Source organism: Hyla sarda, chromosome 1, assembly GCF_029499605.1.
Source record: "Hyla sarda isolate aHylSar1 chromosome 1, aHylSar1.hap1, whole genome shotgun sequence".
NCBI lineage: Eukaryota > Metazoa > Chordata > Amphibia > Anura > Hylidae > Hyla > Hyla sarda.
The window spans coordinates 257,507,027-257,523,499 of NC_079189.1; the positions used below are offsets into that span (position 1 = coordinate 257,507,027).

Genomic DNA, 16,473 nt, shown 5'->3' on the forward strand with positions numbered 1-16,473 from the left:
CACGTTCAGCTTAGGATGGCCGTTGACATGTTCACGCCATGTATACTGTGGATTTAAGTATCAGTAAATATTTTTTTTAATCGGAGAGGAAGGCGGCAACAGAGCAAAATGTCAATAGCACCTTGGATTGCCAGCCAGTCTCCCATGCCCGTACTTGCCGGGCAGCAGTCTGCGATCTGACAAGAACAGGCGCATTCAGCTTATGATAGCCGTAGACGGCTTCACACCCTGTATACTGTGGATTTAAGCATCAATAAATCCTTTTCGGAATCGGAGCAAAATGTCTACAGAGCTACAGAGCAAAATGTCAATAACACCTGAGATTCCCAGCCAGTCTCCCATGCTGGTACTTACCGGGCCCTAAGCTGGGTTACAGTCTGCAATCTGACGAGAGCAGGCGTGTTCAGCTTAGGATGGCGGTTGACAGCTTCATGCCCTGTATACTGTGGATTTAAGCATCAATAAATCCTTTTCGGAATCGGAGCGTAAGGCGGCAACAGAGCAAAATGTCAACGACACCTGGGATTCCCAGCCAGTCTCCCATGCTGGTACTTACCGGGCCCTAAGCTGGGTAGCAGTCTGCGATCTGATGAGAGCAGGCGCGTTCAGCTTAGGATGGCCGTTGACAGCTTCACACTTTGTATACTGTGGATTTAAGCATCAATAAATAATTTTCGGAATCGGAGCAGAAACAGAGTAAAATGTCAACTGCACCCGGGATTCCCAGCCAGTCTCCCATGCTGGTACTTACGAGGCCCGAAGCTGGGTAGCAGTCTGCGATCTGACGAGAACAGGCGCATTCAGCTTAGGATGGCCGTTGACAGCTTCACACTTTGTATACTGTGCATTTAAGCATCAATAAATCCTTTTCGGAATCGGAACGGAAGGCGGCAACAGAGCAAAATGTCAACGGCAGCCGGGATTCCCAGCCAGTGTCCCATGCCGGTACTTACCGGGCCCTAAGATCTGTACCAGTCTGCGATCTGACGAGAGCAGGCGCGTTAAGCTTAGGAAGGTCGTCGACAGCTTCACACCTTGTATACTGTGGATTTAAGCATCAATAAATTCTTTTCGGAATCGGAGCGGAAGGCAGCAATAGAGCAAAATGTCAACGGCAACCGGGATTCCCAGCCAGTCTCCCATGCCAGTACTTACCGGGTCCTAAGCTGGGTAGCAGACTGCGATCTGACAAGAGCAGGCGCGTTCAGCTTAGGATGGCCGTTGACATCTTCACGCCTTGTATACTGTGGATTTAAGCATCAATAAATATTTTTTTTAATCGGAGAGGAAGGCGGCAACAGATCAAAATGTCAATAGCACCTTGGATTGCCAGCCAGTCTCCCATGCCCGTACTTGCCGGGCAGCAGTCTGCGATCTGACAAGAACAGGCGCATTCAGCTTAGGATAGCCGTAGACGGCTTCACACCCTGTATATTGTGGATTTAAGCATCAATAAATCCTTTTCGGAAGCGGAGAAAAATGTCTACAGAGCTACAGAGCAAAATATCAACAACACCTGAGATTCCCAGCCAGTCTCCCATGCTGGTACTTACCGGGCCCTAAGCTGGGTAGCAGTCTGCGATCTGACGAGAGCAGGCGCGTTCAGCTTAGGATGGCCGTTAACAGCTTCACGCCCTTTATACTGTGCATTTAAGCATCAATAAATCCTTTTCGGAATCGGAACGGAAGGCGGCAACAGAGCAAAATGTCAACGGCAGCCGGGATTCCCAGCCAGTGTCCCATGCCGGTACTTACCGGGCCCTAAGATCTGTACCAGTCTGCGATCTGACGAGAGCAGGCGCGTTAAGCTTAGGATGGCCGTCGACAGCTTCACACCTTGTATACTGTGGATTTAAGCATCAATAAATTATTTTCGGAATCGAGCGGAAGGCAGCAATAGAGCAAATTGTCAACGGCAACCGGGATTCCCAGCCAGTCTCCCATGCCAGTACTTACCGGGCCCTAAGCTGGGTAGCAGTTTGCGATCTGACGAGAGCAGGGGCGTTCAGCTTAGGATGGCCATTGACAGCTTCATGCTTTTTATACTGTGCATTTAAGCATCAATAAATCCTTTTCGGAATCGGAACAGAAGGCGGCAACAGAGCAAAATGTCAACTGCACCCGGGATTCCCAGCCAGTCTCCAATACCGGTACTTACTGGGCCCTAAGCTGCGTAGCAGTCTGCGATCTGACAAGAGCAGACGCGTTCAGCTTAGGACGGCCATTGACAGCTTCATGCTTTTTATACTGTGCATTTAAGCATCAATAAATCCTTTTCGGAATTGAAGAGGAAGGCGGCAACAGAGCAAAATGTCAATAGCACCTTGGATTGCCAGCCAGTTTCCCATGCCCGTACTTGCCGGGCAGCAGTCTGCGATCTGACAAGAACAGGCACATTCAGCTTAGGATAGCCGTAGACGGCTTCACACCCTGTATACTGTGGATTTAAGCATCAATAAATCCTTTTCGGAATCGGAGCGGAAGGCGGCTACAGAGCAAAATGTCAACAACACCTGGGATTCCCAGCCAGTCTCCCATGCTGGGACTTACCGGGCCCTAAGCTGGGTAGCAGTCTGCGATCTGACGAGAGCAGGCGCGTTCAGCTTAGGATGGCCGTCGACAGCTTCACACCTTGTATACTGTGGATTTAAGCATCAATAAATTCTTTTCGGAATCGGAGCGGAAGGCAGCAATAGAGCAAAATGGCAACGGCAACCGGGATTCCCAGCCAGTCTCCCATGCCAGTACTTACCGGGCCCTAAGCTGGGTAGCAGTCTGCGATCTGACGAGAGCAGGCGCGTTTAGCTTAGGATGGCCATTGACAGCTTGTTGCTTTTTATACTGTGCATTTAAGCATCAATAAATCCTTTTCGGAATCGGAACGGAAGGCGGCAACAGAGCAAAATGTCAACTGCACCCGGGATTCCCAGCCAGTCTCCCATGATGGTACTTAATGGGCCCTAAGCTGGGTAGCAGTCTGCGATCTGACGAGAGCAGGCGCGTTCAGCTTAGGATGGCCGTTGACATCTTCACGCCTTGTATATTGTGGATTTAAGCATCAATAAATATTTTTATTAATCGGAGAGGAAGGCGGCAACAGAGCAAAATGTCAATGGCACCTTGGATTGCCAGCCAGTCTCCCATGCCGGTAACTGCCGGGCAGCAGTCTGCGATCTGAGGAGAGCAGGCACGTTCAGGCTTAGGATGGCCGTTGACAGCTTCACACCCTGTATATTGTGGATTTAAGCATCAATAAATCATTTTCCGAATCGGAGCGGAAGGCGGCAACAGATTAAAATGTCAACTGCAACCGGGATTCCCAGCCAGTCTCCCATGCTGGTACTTACCAGGCCCTAAGCTGGGTAGCAGTCTGCGATCTAACAAGAGCAGGCGCGCTCAGCTTAGGATGGCCGTTGACAGCTTCACACTTTGTATACTGTGGATTTAAGCATCAATAAAAAAAATTCGGAATCGGAGCAGAAACAGAGCAAAATGTCAACTGCACCCGGGTTTCCCAGTCAGTCTCCCATGCTGGTACTTACCAGGCACAAAGCTGGGTAGCAGTCTGCGATCTGACGAGAACAGGCGCATTCAGCTTAGGATGGCCGTAGATATCTTCACAACCTGTACACTGTGGATTTAAGCATCAATAAATCCTTTTCGGAATCGGAGCAAAATGTCTACAGAGCTACAGAGCAAAATGTCAACAACACCTGAGATTCCCAGCCAGTCTCCCATGCTGGTACTTACCGGGCCCTAAGCAGGGTAGCAGTCTGCGATCTGACGAGAGCAGACGCGTTCAGCTTAGGATGGCGGTTGACAGCTTCACACTTTGTATACTGTGCATTTAAGCATCAATAAATCCTTTTCGGAATTGGAACGGAAGGCGGCAACAGAGCAAAATGTCAACGGCAGCCGGGATTCCCAGCCAGTGTCCCATGCCGGTACTTACCGGGCCCTAAGATCTGTACCAGTCTGCGATCTGACGAGAGCAGGCGTGTTCAGCTTAGGATGGCCATTGACAGCTTCATGCTTTTTATACTGTGGATTTAAGCATCAATAAATATTTTTTTTAATCGGAGAGGAAGGCGGCAACAGATCAAAATATAAATAGCACCTTGGATTGCCAGCCAGTCTCCCATGCCCGTACTTGCCGGGCAGCAGTCTGCGATCTGACAAGAACAGGCACATTCAGCTTAGGATATCCGTAGACGGCTTCACACCCTGTATACTGTGGATTTAAGCAACAATAAATACTTTTCGGAATCGAAGCGGAAGGCGGCTACAGAGCAAAATGTCAACAACACCTGGGATTCCCAGCCAGTCTCCCATGCTGGTACTTACCGGGCCCTAAGCTGGGTAGCAGTCTGTGATCTGACAAGAGCAGGCGCGTTCAGCTTAAGATGGCCGTTGACAGCTTCTCGCCCTTTATACTGTGCATTTAAGCATCAATAAATTCTTTTCGGAATCGGAACTGAAGGCGGCAACAGAGCAAAATGTTAACGGCAGCCGGGATTCCCAGCCAGTGTCCCATGCCGGTACTTACCGGGCCCTAAGATCTGTACCAGTCTGCGATCTGACGAGAGCAGGCGCGTTAAGCTTAGGATGGCCGTCGACAGCTTCACACCTTGTATACTGTGGATTTAAGCATCAATAAATTATTTTCGGAATCGGAGCGGAAGGCAGCAATAGAGCAAAATGTCAACGGCACCCGGGATTCCCAGCCAGTCTCCCATGCCAATACTTACCGGGCCCTAAGCTGGGTAGCAGTCTGCGATCTGACGAGAGCAGGCGCGTTCAGCTTAGGATGGCCATTGACAGCTTCATTCTTTTTATACTGTGCATTTAAGCATCAATAAATCCTTTTCGGAATAGGAACGGAAGGCGGCAACAGAGCAAAATGTCAACTACACCCGGGATTCCCAGCCAGTCTCCCATGCCGGTACTTACTGGGCCCTAAGCTGCGTAGCAGTCTGCGATCTGACGAGAGCAGCTTAGGATCTCACACGTTCAGCTTAGGATGGCCGTTGACATGTTCACGCCATGTATACTGTGGATTTAAGTATCAGTAAATATTTTTTTTAATCGGAGAGGAAGGCGGCAACAGAGCAAAATGTCAATAGCACCTTGGATTGCCAGCCAGTCTCCCATGCCCGTACTTGCCGGGCAGCAGTCTGCGATCTGACAAGAACAGGCGCATTCAGCTTATGATAGCCGTAGACGGCTTCACACCCTGTATACTGTGGATTTAAGCATCAATAAATCCTTTTCGGAATCGGAGCAAAATGTCTACAGAGCTACAGAGCAAAATGTCAATAACACCTGAGATTCCCAGCCAGTCTCCCATGCTGGTACTTACCGGGCCCTAAGCTGGGTTACAGTCTGCAATCTGACGAGAGCAGGCGTGTTCAGCTTAGGATGGCGGTTGACAGCTTCATGCCCTGTATACTGTGGATTTAAGCATCAATAAATCCTTTTCGGAATCGGAGCGTAAGGCGGCAACAGAGCAAAATGTCAACGACACCTGGGATTCCCAGCCAGTCTCCCATGCTGGTACTTACCGGGCCCTAAGCTGGGTAGCAGTCTGCGATCTGATGAGAGCAGGCGCGTTCAGCTTAGGATGGCCGTTGACAGCTTCACACTTTGTATACTGTGGATTTAAGCATCAATAAATAATTTTCGGAATCGGAGCAGAAACAGAGTAAAATGTCAACTGCACCCGGGATTCCCAGCCAGTCTCCCATGCTGGTACTTACGAGGCCCGAAGCTGGGTAGCAGTCTGCGATCTGACGAGAACAGGCGCATTCAGCTTAGGATGGCCGTTGACAGCTTCACACTTTGTATACTGTGCATTTAAGCATCAATAAATCCTTTTCGGAATCGGAACGGAAGGCGGCAACAGAGCAAAATGTCAACGGCAGCCGGGATTCCCAGCCAGTGTCCCATGCCGGTACTTACCGGGCCCTAAGATCTGTACCAGTCTGCGATCTGACGAGAGCAGGCGCGTTAAGCTTAGGAAGGTCGTCGACAGCTTCACACCTTGTATACTGTGGATTTAAGCATCAATAAATTCTTTTCGGAATCGGAGCGGAAGGCAGCAATAGAGCAAAATGTCAACGGCAACCGGGATTCCCAGCCAGTCTCCCATGCCAGTACTTACCGGGTCCTAAGCTGGGTAGCAGACTGCGATCTGACAAGAGCAGGCGCGTTCAGCTTAGGATGGCCGTTGACATCTTCACGCCTTGTATACTGTGGATTTAAGCATCAATAAATATTTTTTTTAATCGGAGAGGAAGGCGGCAACAGATCAAAATGTCAATAGCACCTTGGATTGCCAGCCAGTCTCCCATGCCCGTACTTGCCGGGCAGCAGTCTGCGATCTGACAAGAACAGGCGCATTCAGCTTAGGATAGCCGTAGACGGCTTCACACCCTGTATATTGTGGATTTAAGCATCAATAAATCCTTTTCGGAAGCGGAGAAAAATGTCTACAGAGCTACAGAGCAAAATATCAACAACACCTGAGATTCCCAGCCAGTCTCCCATGCTGGTACTTACCGGGCCCTAAGCTGGGTAGCAGTCTGCGATCTGACGAGAGCAGGCGCGTTAAGCTTAGGATGGCCGTCGACAGCTTCACACCTTGTATACTGTGGATTTAAGCATCAATAAATTATTTTCGGAATCGAGCAGAAGGCAGCAATAGAGCAAATTGTCAACGGCAACCGGGATTCCCAGCCAGTCTCCCATGCCAGTACTTACCGGGCCCTAAGCTGGGTAGCAGTTTGCGATCTGACGAGAGCAGGGGCGTTCAGCTTAGGATGGCCATTGACAGCTTCATGCTTTTTATACTGTGCATTTAAGCATCAATAAATCCTTTTCGGAATCGGAACAGAAGGCGGCAACAGAGCAAAATGTCAACTGCACCCGGGATTCCCAGCCAGTCTCCAATACCGGTACTTACTGGGCCCTAAGCTGCGTAGCAGTCTGCGGTCTGACGAGAGCAGGCGCGTTCAGCTTAGGATGGCCGTTGACATCTTCAAGCCCTGTATACTGTGGATTTAAGCATCAATAAATATTTTTTTTAATCGGAGAGGAAGGCGGCAACAGAGCAAAATGTCAATAGCACCTTGGATTGCCAGACAGTCTCCCATGCCCGTACTTGCCGGGCAGCAGTCTGCGATCTGACAAGAACAGGCACATTCAGCTTAGGATAGCCGTAGACGGCTTCACACCCTGTATACTGTGGATTTAAGCATCAATAAATCCTTTTCGGAATCGGAGCAAAATGTCTACAAAGCTACAGAGCAAAATGTCAACAACACCTGAGATTCCCATCCAGTCTCCCATGCTGGTACTTACCGGGCCCTAAGCTGGGTAGCAGTCTGCGATCTGACGAGAGCAGGCGCGTTCAGCTTAGGATGGCCGTTGACAGCTTCACACTTTGTATACTGTGGATTTAAGCATCAATAAATAATTTTCGGAATCGGAGCAGAAACAGAGCAAAATGGTACCTGCACCCGGGATTCCCAGCCAGTCTCCCATGCTGGTACTTACCAGGCCCGACGCTGGGTAGCAGTCTGCGATCTGACGAGAACAGGCGCATTCAGCTTAGGATGGCCATAGACATCTTCACACCCTGTATACTGTGGATTTAAGCATCAATAAATCCTTTTCGGAATCGGAGCGTAAGGTGGCAACAGAGCAAAATGTCAACGACACCTGGGATTCCCAGCCAGTCTCCCATGCTGGTACTTACCAGGCCCTAAGCTGGGTATCAGTCTGCGATCTGACGAGAGCAGGCGCGTTCAGCTTAGGATGGCCGTTGACAGCTTCACCCCCTTTATATTGTGGATTTAAGCATCAATAAATAATTTTCCGAATCGAAGCGGAAGGCGGCAACAGATTAAAATGTCAACTGCACCCGGGATTCCCAGCCAGTCTCCCATGCTGGTACTTTCCAGGCCCTAAGCTGGGTAGCAGTCTGCGATCTGACGAGAGCAGGCGCGTTCAGCTTAGGATGGCCGTTGACAGCTTCTTGATTTTTATATTGTGCATTTAAGCATCAATATATCCTTTTCGGAATCGGAACGGAAGGCGGCAACAGAGCAAAATGTCAACTGCACCTGGGATTCCCAGCCAGTCTCCCATGCTGGTACTTACCGGGCCCTAAGCTGGGTAGCAGTCTGCGATCTGACGAGAGCAGGCGCGTTCAGCTTAGGATGGCCGTTGACAGCTTCTTGCCCTTTATACTGTGCATTTAGGCATCAATAAATCCTTTTCGGAATCGGAACGGAACGGAAGGCGGCAACAGAGCAAAATGTCAACGGCAGCCGGGATTCCCAGCCAGTGTCCCATGCCGGTACTTACCGGGCCCTAAGATCTGTACCAGTCTGTGATCTGACGAGAGCAGGCGCGTTGAGCTTAGGATGGCCGTCGACAGCTTCACACCTTGTATACTGTGGATTTAAGCATCAATAAATTCTTTTCGGAATCGGAGCGGAAGGCAGCAATAGAGCAAAATGTCAACTGCACCCGGGATTCCCAGCCAGTCTCCCATGCCAGTACTTACCGGGCCCTAAGCTGGGAAGCAGTCTGCAATCTGACAAGAGCAGGCGCGTTCAGCTTAGGATGGCCGTCGACAGCTTCACACCTTGTATACTGTGGATTTAAGCATCAATAAATATTTTTTTTAATCGGAGAGTAAGGCGGCAACAGATCAAAATGTCAATAGCACCTTGGATTGCCAGCCAGTCTCCCATGCCCGTACTTGCCGGGCAGCAGTCTGCGATCTGACAAGAACAGGCGCATTCAGCTTAGGATAGCCGTAGACGGCTTCACACCCTGTATATTGTGGATTTAAGCATCAATAAATCCTTTTTGGATTCGGAGCAAAATGTCTACAGAGCTACAGAGCAAAATGTCAACAACACCTGAGATTTCCAGCCAGTCTCCCATGCTGGTACTTACCGGGCCCTAAGCTGGGTAGCAGTCTGCGATCTGACGAGAGCAGGCGCGTTCAGCTTAGGATGGCCATTAACAGCTTCATGCCCTTTATACTGTGCATTTAAGCATCAATAAATCCTTTTCCGAATCGGAGCGGAAGGCGGCAACAGATTAAAATGTCAACTGCACCCGGGATTCCCAGCCAGTCTCCCATGCTGGTACTTACCAGGCCCTAAGCTGGGTAGCAGTCTGCGATCTGACGAGAGCAGGCGCGTTCAGCTTAGGATGGCCGTTGACAGCTTCACACTTTGTATACTGTGCATTTAAGCATCAATAAATCCTTTTCGGAATCGGAACGGAAGGCTGCAATAGAGCAAAATGTCAGCGGCAGCCGGGATTCCCAGCCAGTGTCCCATGCCGGTACTTACCGGGCCCTAAGATCTGTACCAGTCTGCGATCTGACGAGAGCAGGCGCGTTAAGTTTAGGATGGCTGTCGACAGCTTCACACCTTGTATACTATGGATTTAAGCATCAATAAATTATTTTCGGAATCGGAGCGGAAGGCGGCAACAGATTAAAATGTCAACTGCACCCGGGATTCCCAGCCAGTCTCCCATGCTGGTACTTACCAGGCCCTAAGCTGGGTAGCAGTCTGCGATCTGACGAGAGCAGGTGCGTTCAGCTTAGGATGGCCGTTGACAGCTTCACCCTTTGTATACTGTGGATTTAAGCATCAATAAATAATTTTCGGAATCGGAGCAGAAACAGAGCAAAATGTCAACTGCACCCGGGATTCCCAGCCAGTCTCCCATGCTGGTACTTATCAGGCCCGAAGCAGGGTAGCAGTCTGCGATCTGACGAGAACAGGCACATTCAGCTTAGGATGGCCGTAGACAACTTCACACCCTGTATACTGTGGATTTAAGCATCAATAAATCCTTTTCGGAATCGGAGCGTAAGGCGGCAACAGAGCAAAATGTCAACGACACCTGGGATTCCCAGCCAGTCTCCCATGCTGGTACTTACCAGGCCCTAAGCTGGGTAGCAGTCTGCGATCTGACGAGAGCAGGCGCGTTCAGCTTAGGATGGCCGTTGACAGCTTCACGCCTTGTATATTGTGGATTTAAGCATCAATAAATATTTTTATTAATCGGAGAGGAATGCGGCAACAGAGCAAAATGTCAATGGCACCTTGGATTGCCAGCCAATCTCCCTTGCCGGTAACTGCTGGGCAGCAGTCTGCGATCTGAGGAGAGCAGGCACGTTCAGGCTTAGGATGGCCGTTGACAGCTTCACACCCTGTATATTGTGGATTTAAGCATCAATAAATCCTTTTCCGAATCGGAACGGAAGGCGGCAACAGAGCAAAATGTCAACGGCACCCGGGATTCCCAGCCAGTGTCCCATGCCGGTACTTACCGGGCCCTAAGCTGGGTAGCAGTCTGCGATCTGACGAGAGCAGGCGCATTCAGCTTAGGATGGCCATTGACAGCTTCATGCTTTTTATACTGTGCATTTAAGCATCAATAAATCCTTTTCGGAATCGGAGCGGAAGGCGGCAACAGAGCAAAATGTCAACTGCACTCGGGATTCCCAGCCAGTCTCCCATGCCGGTACTTACCAGGCCCGAAGCTGGGTAGCAGTCTGCGACCTGACGAGAGCAGGCGCGTTCAGCTTAGGATGTCCGTTGACAGCTTCTCGCCCTTTATACTGTGCATTTAGGCATCAATAAATCCTTTTCGGAATCGGAACGGAAGGCGGCAACAGAGCAAAATGTCAACGGCACCCGGGATTCCCAGCCAGTCTCCCATGCCAGTACTTACCGGGCCCTAAGCTGGGTAGCAGTCTGCGATCTGACGAAAGCAGGCGTGTTCAGCTTAGGATGGCCGTTGACATCTTCACGCCTTGTATACTGTGGATTTAAGCATCAATAAAAAAAAATTTTAATCGGAGAGGAAGGGGGCAACAGATCAAAATGTCAATAGCACCTTGGATTGCCAGCCAGTCTCCCATGCCCGTACTTGCCGGGCAGCAGTCTGCGATCTGACAAGAACAGGCGCATTCAGCTTAGGATGGCCATTGACAGCTTCATTATTATTATACTGTGCATTTAAGCATCAATAAATCCTTTTCGGAATCGGAGCGAAAGGCGGCAACAGAGCAAAATGTCAACGACACCTGGGATTCCCAGCCAGTCCCCCATGCTGGTACTTACCGGGCCCTAAGCTGGGTAGCAGTCTGCGATCTGACGAGAGCAGGCACGTTCAGTTTAGGATGGCCGTTGACAGCTTCTCGCCCTTTATACTGTGCATTTAAGCATCAATAAATCCTTTTCGGAATCGGAAAAGGAAGGCGGCAACAGAGCAAAATGTCAACGGCAGCCAGGATTCCCAGCCAGTGTCCCATGCCGGTACTTACCGGGCCCTAAGATCTGTACCAGTCTGCGATCTGACAAGAGCAGGCGCGTTAAGCTTAGGATGGCCGTCGACAGCTTCACACCTTGTATACTGTGGATTTAAGCATCAATAAATTCTTTTCGGAATCGGAGCGGAAGGCAGCAATAGAGCAAAATGTAAACGGCACACGGGATTCCCAGCCAGTCTCCCATGCCAGTACTTACCGGGCCCTAAGCTGGGTAGCAGTCTGCGATCTGACGAGAGCAGACGCGTTCAGCTTAGGACGGCCATTGACAGCTTCATGCTTTTTATACTGTGCATTTAGGCATCAATAAATCCTTTTCGGAATCGGAGAGGAAGGCGGCAACAGAGCAAAATGTCAATAGCACCTTGGATTGCCAGCCAGTCTCCCATGCCCGTACTTGCCGGGCAGCAGTCTGCGATCTGACAAAAACAGGCACATTCAGCTTAGGATAGCCGTAGACGGCTTCACACCCTGTATACTGTGGATACTGTGGATTTAAGCATCAATAAATCCTTTTCGGAATCGAAGCGGAAGGCGGCTACAGAGCAAAATGTCAACAACACCTGGGATTCCCAGCCAGTCTCCCATGCTGGTACTTACCGGGCCCTAAGCTGGGTAGCAGTCTGCGATCTGACGAGAGCAGGCGCGTTCAGCTTAGGATGGCCGTCGACAGCTTCACACCTTGTATACTGTGGATTTAAGCATCAATAAATTCTTTTCGGAATCGGAGCGGAAGGCAGCAATAGAGCAAAATGGCAACGGCAACCGGGATTCCCAGCCAGTCTCCCATGCCAGTACTTACCGGGCCCTAAGCTGGGTAGCAGTCTGCGATCTGACGAGAGCAGGCGCATTTAGCTTAGGATGGCCATTGACAGCTTGTTGCTTTTTATACTGTGCATTTAAGCATCAATAAATCCTTTTCGGAATCGGAACGGAAGGCGGCAACAGAGCAAAATGTCAACTGCACCCGGGATTCCCAGCCAGTCTCCCATGATGGTACTTAATGGGCCCTAAGCTGGGTAGCAGTCTGCGATCTGACGAGAGCAGGCGCGTTCAGCTTAGGATGGCCGTTGACATCTTCACGCCTTGTATATTGTGGATTTAAGCATCAATAAATATTTTTATTAATCGGAGAGGAAGGCGGCAACAGAGCAAAATGTCATTGGCACCTTGGATTGCCAGCCAGTCTCCCATGCCGGTAACTGCCGGGCAGCAGTCTGCGATCTGAGGAGAGCAGGCACGTTCAGGCTTAGGATGGCCGTTGACAGCTTCACACCCTGTATACTGTGGATTTAAGCATCAATAAATCATTTTCCGAATCGGAGCGGAAGGCGGCAACAGATTAAAATGTCAACTGCAACCGGGATTCCCAGCCAGTCTCCCATGCTGGTACTTACCAGGCCCTAAGCTGGGTAGCAGTCTGCGATCTAACAAGAGCAGGCGCGCTCAGCTTAGGATGGCCGTTGACAGCTTCACACTTTGTATACTGTGGATTTAAGCATCAATAAAAAAAATTCGGAATCGGAGCAGAAACAGAGCAAAATGTCAACTGCACCCGGGATTCCCAGTCAGTCTCCCATGCTGGTACTTACCAGGCCCGAAGCTGGGTAGCAGTCTGCGATCTGACGAGAACAGGCGCATTCAGCTTAGGATGGCCGTAGACATCTTCACAACCTGTACACTGTGGATTTAAGCATCAATAAATCCTTTTCGGAATCGGAGCAAAATGTCTACAGAGCTACAGAGCAAAATGTCAACAACACCTGAGATTCCCAGCCAGTCTCCCATGCTGGTACTTACCGGGCCCTAAGCAGGGTAGCAGTCTGCGATCTGATGAGAGCAGACGCGTTCAGCTTAGGATGGCGGTTGACAGCTTCACACTTTGTATACTGTGCATTTAAGCATCAATAAATCCTTTTCGGAATCGGAACGGAAGGCGGCAACAGAGCAAAATGTCAACGGCAGCCGGGATTCCCAGCCAGTGTCCCATGCCGGTACTTACCGGGCCCTAAGATCTGTACCAGTCTGCGATCTGACGAGAGCAGGCGTGTTCAGCTTAGGATGGCCATTGACAGCTTCATGCTTTTTATACTGTGGATTTAAGCATCAATAAATATTTTTTTTAATCGGAGAGGAAGGCGGCAACAGATCAAAATATCAATAGCACCTTGGATTGCCAGCCAGTCTCCCATGCCCGTACTTGCCGGGCAGCAGTCTGCGATCTGACAAGAACAGGCACATTCAGCTTAGGATATCCGTAGACGGCTTCACACCCTGTATACTGTGGATTTAAGCATCAATAAATCCTTTTCGGAATCGAAGCGGAAGGCGGCTACAGAGCAAAATGTCAACAACACCTGGGATTCCCAGCCAGTCTCCCATGCTGGTACTTACCGGGCCCTAAGCTGGGTAGCAGTCTGCGATCTGACAAGAGCAGGCGCGTTCAGCTTAGGATGGCCGTTGACAGCTTCACACTTTGTATACTGTGGATTTAAGCATCAATAAATAATTTTCGGAATCGGAGCAGAAACAGAGCAAAATGTCAACTGCACCCGGGATTCCCAGCCAGTCTCCCATGCTGGTACTTACCAGGCCCGAAGCTGGGTAGCAGTCTGCGATCTGACGAGAACAGGCGCATTCAGCTTAGGATGGCCGTAGACATATTCACACCCTGTATACTGTGGATTTAAGCATCAATAAATCCTTTTCGGAATCGGAGCGGAAGGCGGCAACAGAACAAAATGTCAACGACACCTGGGATTCCCAGCCAGTCTCCCATGCTGGTACTTACCGGGCCCTAAGCTGGGTAGCAGTCTGCAATCTGACGAGAGCAGGCGCGTTCAGCTTAGGATGGCCGTTGACAGCTTCTCGCCCTTTATACTGTGCATTTAAGCATCAATAAATTCTTTTCGGAATCGGAACGGAAGGCGGCAACAGAGCAAAATGTCAACGGCAGCCGGGATTCCCAGCCAGTGTCCCATGCCGGTACTTACCGGGCCCTAAGATCTGTACCAGTCTGCGATCTGACGAGAGCAGGCGCGTTAAGCTTAGGATGGCCATCGACAGCTTCACACCTTGTATACTGTGGATTTAAGCATCAATAAATTATTTTCGGAATCGAAGCGGAAGGCAGCAATAGAGCAAAATGTCAACGGCATCGGGGATTCCCAGCCAGTCTCCCATGCCGATACTTACCGGGCCCTAAGCTGGGTAGCAGTCTGCGATCTGACGAGAGCAGGCGCGTTCAGCTTAGGATTGCCATTGACAGCTTCATGCTTTTTATACTGTGCATTTAAGCATCAATAAATCCTTTTCGGAATAGGAACGGAAGGCGGCAACAGAGCAAAATGTCAACTGCACCCGGGATTCCCAGCCAGTCTCCCATGCCGGTACTTACTGGGCCCTAAGCTGCGTAGCAGTCTGCGATCTGACGAGAGCAGCTTAGGATCTCACACGTTCAGCTTAGGATGGCCGTTGACATGTTCACGCCATGTATACTGTGGATTTAAGCATCAGTAAATATTTTTTTTAATCGGAGAGGAAGGCGGCAACAGAGCAAAATGTCAATAGCACCTTGGATTGCCAGCCAGTCTCCCATGCCCGTACTTGTCGGGCAGCAGTCTGCGATCTGACAAGAACAGGCGCATTCAGCTTAGGATAGCCGTAGACGGCTTCACACCCTGTATACTGTGGATTTAAGCATCAATAAATCCTTTTCGGAATCGGAGCAAAATGTCTACAGAGCTACAGAGCAAAATGTCAACAACACCTGAGATTCCCAGCCAGTCTCCCATGCTGGTACTTACCGGGCCCTAAGCTGGGTTACAGTCTGCAATCTGACGAGAGCAGGCGCGTTCAGCTTAGGATGGCCGTTGACAGCTTCACGCCCTGTATACTGTGGATTTAAGCATCAATAAATCCTTTTCGGAATCGGAGCGTAAGGCGGCAACAGAGCAAAATGTCAACGACACCTGGGATTCCCAGCCAGTCTCCCATGCTGGTACTTACCGGGCCCTAAGCTGGGTAGCAGTCTGCGATCTGATGAGAGCAGGCGCTTTCAGCTTAGGATGGCCGTTGACAGCTTCACACTTTGTATACTGTGGATTTAAGCATCAATAAATAATTTTCGGAATCGGAGCAGAAACAGAGTAAAATGTCAACTGCAGCCGGGATTCCCAGCCAGTGTCCCATGCCGGTACTTACCGGGCCCTAAGATCTGTACCAGTCTGCGATCTGACGAGAGCAGGCGCGTTAAGCTTAGGATGGCCGTCGACAGCTTCACACCTTGTATACTGTGGATTTAAGCATCAATAAATTATTTTCGGAATCGGAGCGGAAGGCAGCAATAGAGCAAAATGTCAACCGGGATTCCCAGCCAGTCTCCCATGCCAGTACTTACCGGGTCCTAAGCTGGGTAGCAGACTGCGATCTGACAAGAGCAGGCGCGTTCAGCTTAGGATGGCCGTTGACATCTTCACGCCTTGTATACTGTGGATTTAAGCATCAATAAATATTTTTTTTAATCGGAGAGGAAGGCGGCAACAGATCAAAATGTGAATAGCACCTTGGATTGCCAGCCAGTCTCCCATGCCCGTACTTGCCGGGCAGCAGTCTGCGATCTGACAAGAACAGGCGCATTCAGCTTAGGATAGCCGTAGACGGCTTCACACCCTGTATATTGTGGATTTAAGCATCAATAAATCCTTTTCGGAATCGGAGCAAAATGTCTACAGAGCTACAGAGCAAAATGTCAACAACACCTGAGATTACCAGCCAGTCTCCCATGCTGGTACTTACCGGGCCCTAAGCTGGGTAGCAGTCTGCGATCTGACGAGAGCAGGCGCGTTCAGCTTAGGATGGCCGTTAACAGCTTCACGCCCTTTATACTGTGCATTTAAGCATCAATAAATCCTTTTCGGAATCGGAACGGAAGGCGGCAACAGAGCAAAATGTCAACGGCAGCCGGGATTCCCAGCCAGTGTCCCATGCCGGTACTTACCGAGCCCTAAGATCTGTACCAGTCTGCGATCTGACGAGAGCAGGCGCGTTAAGCTTAGGATGGCCGTCGACAGCTTCACACCTTGTATACTGTGGATTTAAGCATCAAT

The 16,473-nt window shown here is 50.0% G+C and overlaps 15 pseudogenes; all 15 read right to left on the minus strand.

Moving 5' to 3' along the window:
• Positions 1–507: 507 nt before the first annotated feature.
• LOC130326911 (5S ribosomal RNA) lies at positions 508–627 on the minus strand (annotated as a pseudogene).
• Positions 628–4,699: 4,072 nt separating this feature from the next.
• LOC130352110 (5S ribosomal RNA) lies at positions 4,700–4,819 on the minus strand (annotated as a pseudogene).
• A 693-nt stretch (positions 4,820–5,512) lies between these two features.
• On the minus strand, positions 5,513–5,632 carry LOC130327025 (5S ribosomal RNA; annotated as a pseudogene).
• A 1,678-nt stretch (positions 5,633–7,310) lies between these two features.
• Positions 7,311–7,430, minus strand: LOC130351964 (5S ribosomal RNA; annotated as a pseudogene).
• A 277-nt stretch (positions 7,431–7,707) lies between these two features.
• Positions 7,708–7,827, minus strand: LOC130325287 (5S ribosomal RNA; annotated as a pseudogene).
• Positions 7,828–7,909: 82 nt separating this feature from the next.
• LOC130352339 (5S ribosomal RNA) lies at positions 7,910–8,029 on the minus strand (annotated as a pseudogene).
• An 82-nt stretch (positions 8,030–8,111) lies between these two features.
• Positions 8,112–8,231, minus strand: LOC130345664 (5S ribosomal RNA; annotated as a pseudogene).
• An 889-nt stretch (positions 8,232–9,120) lies between these two features.
• On the minus strand, positions 9,121–9,240 carry LOC130349974 (5S ribosomal RNA; annotated as a pseudogene).
• Positions 9,241–9,524: 284 nt separating this feature from the next.
• On the minus strand, positions 9,525–9,644 carry LOC130324086 (5S ribosomal RNA; annotated as a pseudogene).
• Positions 9,645–9,921: 277 nt separating this feature from the next.
• Positions 9,922–10,041, minus strand: LOC130352180 (5S ribosomal RNA; annotated as a pseudogene).
• A 273-nt stretch (positions 10,042–10,314) lies between these two features.
• LOC130351979 (5S ribosomal RNA) lies at positions 10,315–10,434 on the minus strand (annotated as a pseudogene).
• A 284-nt stretch (positions 10,435–10,718) lies between these two features.
• On the minus strand, positions 10,719–10,838 carry LOC130330516 (5S ribosomal RNA; annotated as a pseudogene).
• Positions 10,839–11,916: 1,078 nt separating this feature from the next.
• Positions 11,917–12,036, minus strand: LOC130330549 (5S ribosomal RNA; annotated as a pseudogene).
• A 2,071-nt stretch (positions 12,037–14,107) lies between these two features.
• LOC130352347 (5S ribosomal RNA) lies at positions 14,108–14,227 on the minus strand (annotated as a pseudogene).
• A 1,097-nt stretch (positions 14,228–15,324) lies between these two features.
• LOC130353060 (5S ribosomal RNA) lies at positions 15,325–15,444 on the minus strand (annotated as a pseudogene).
• Positions 15,445–16,473: the final 1,029 nt, after the last annotated feature.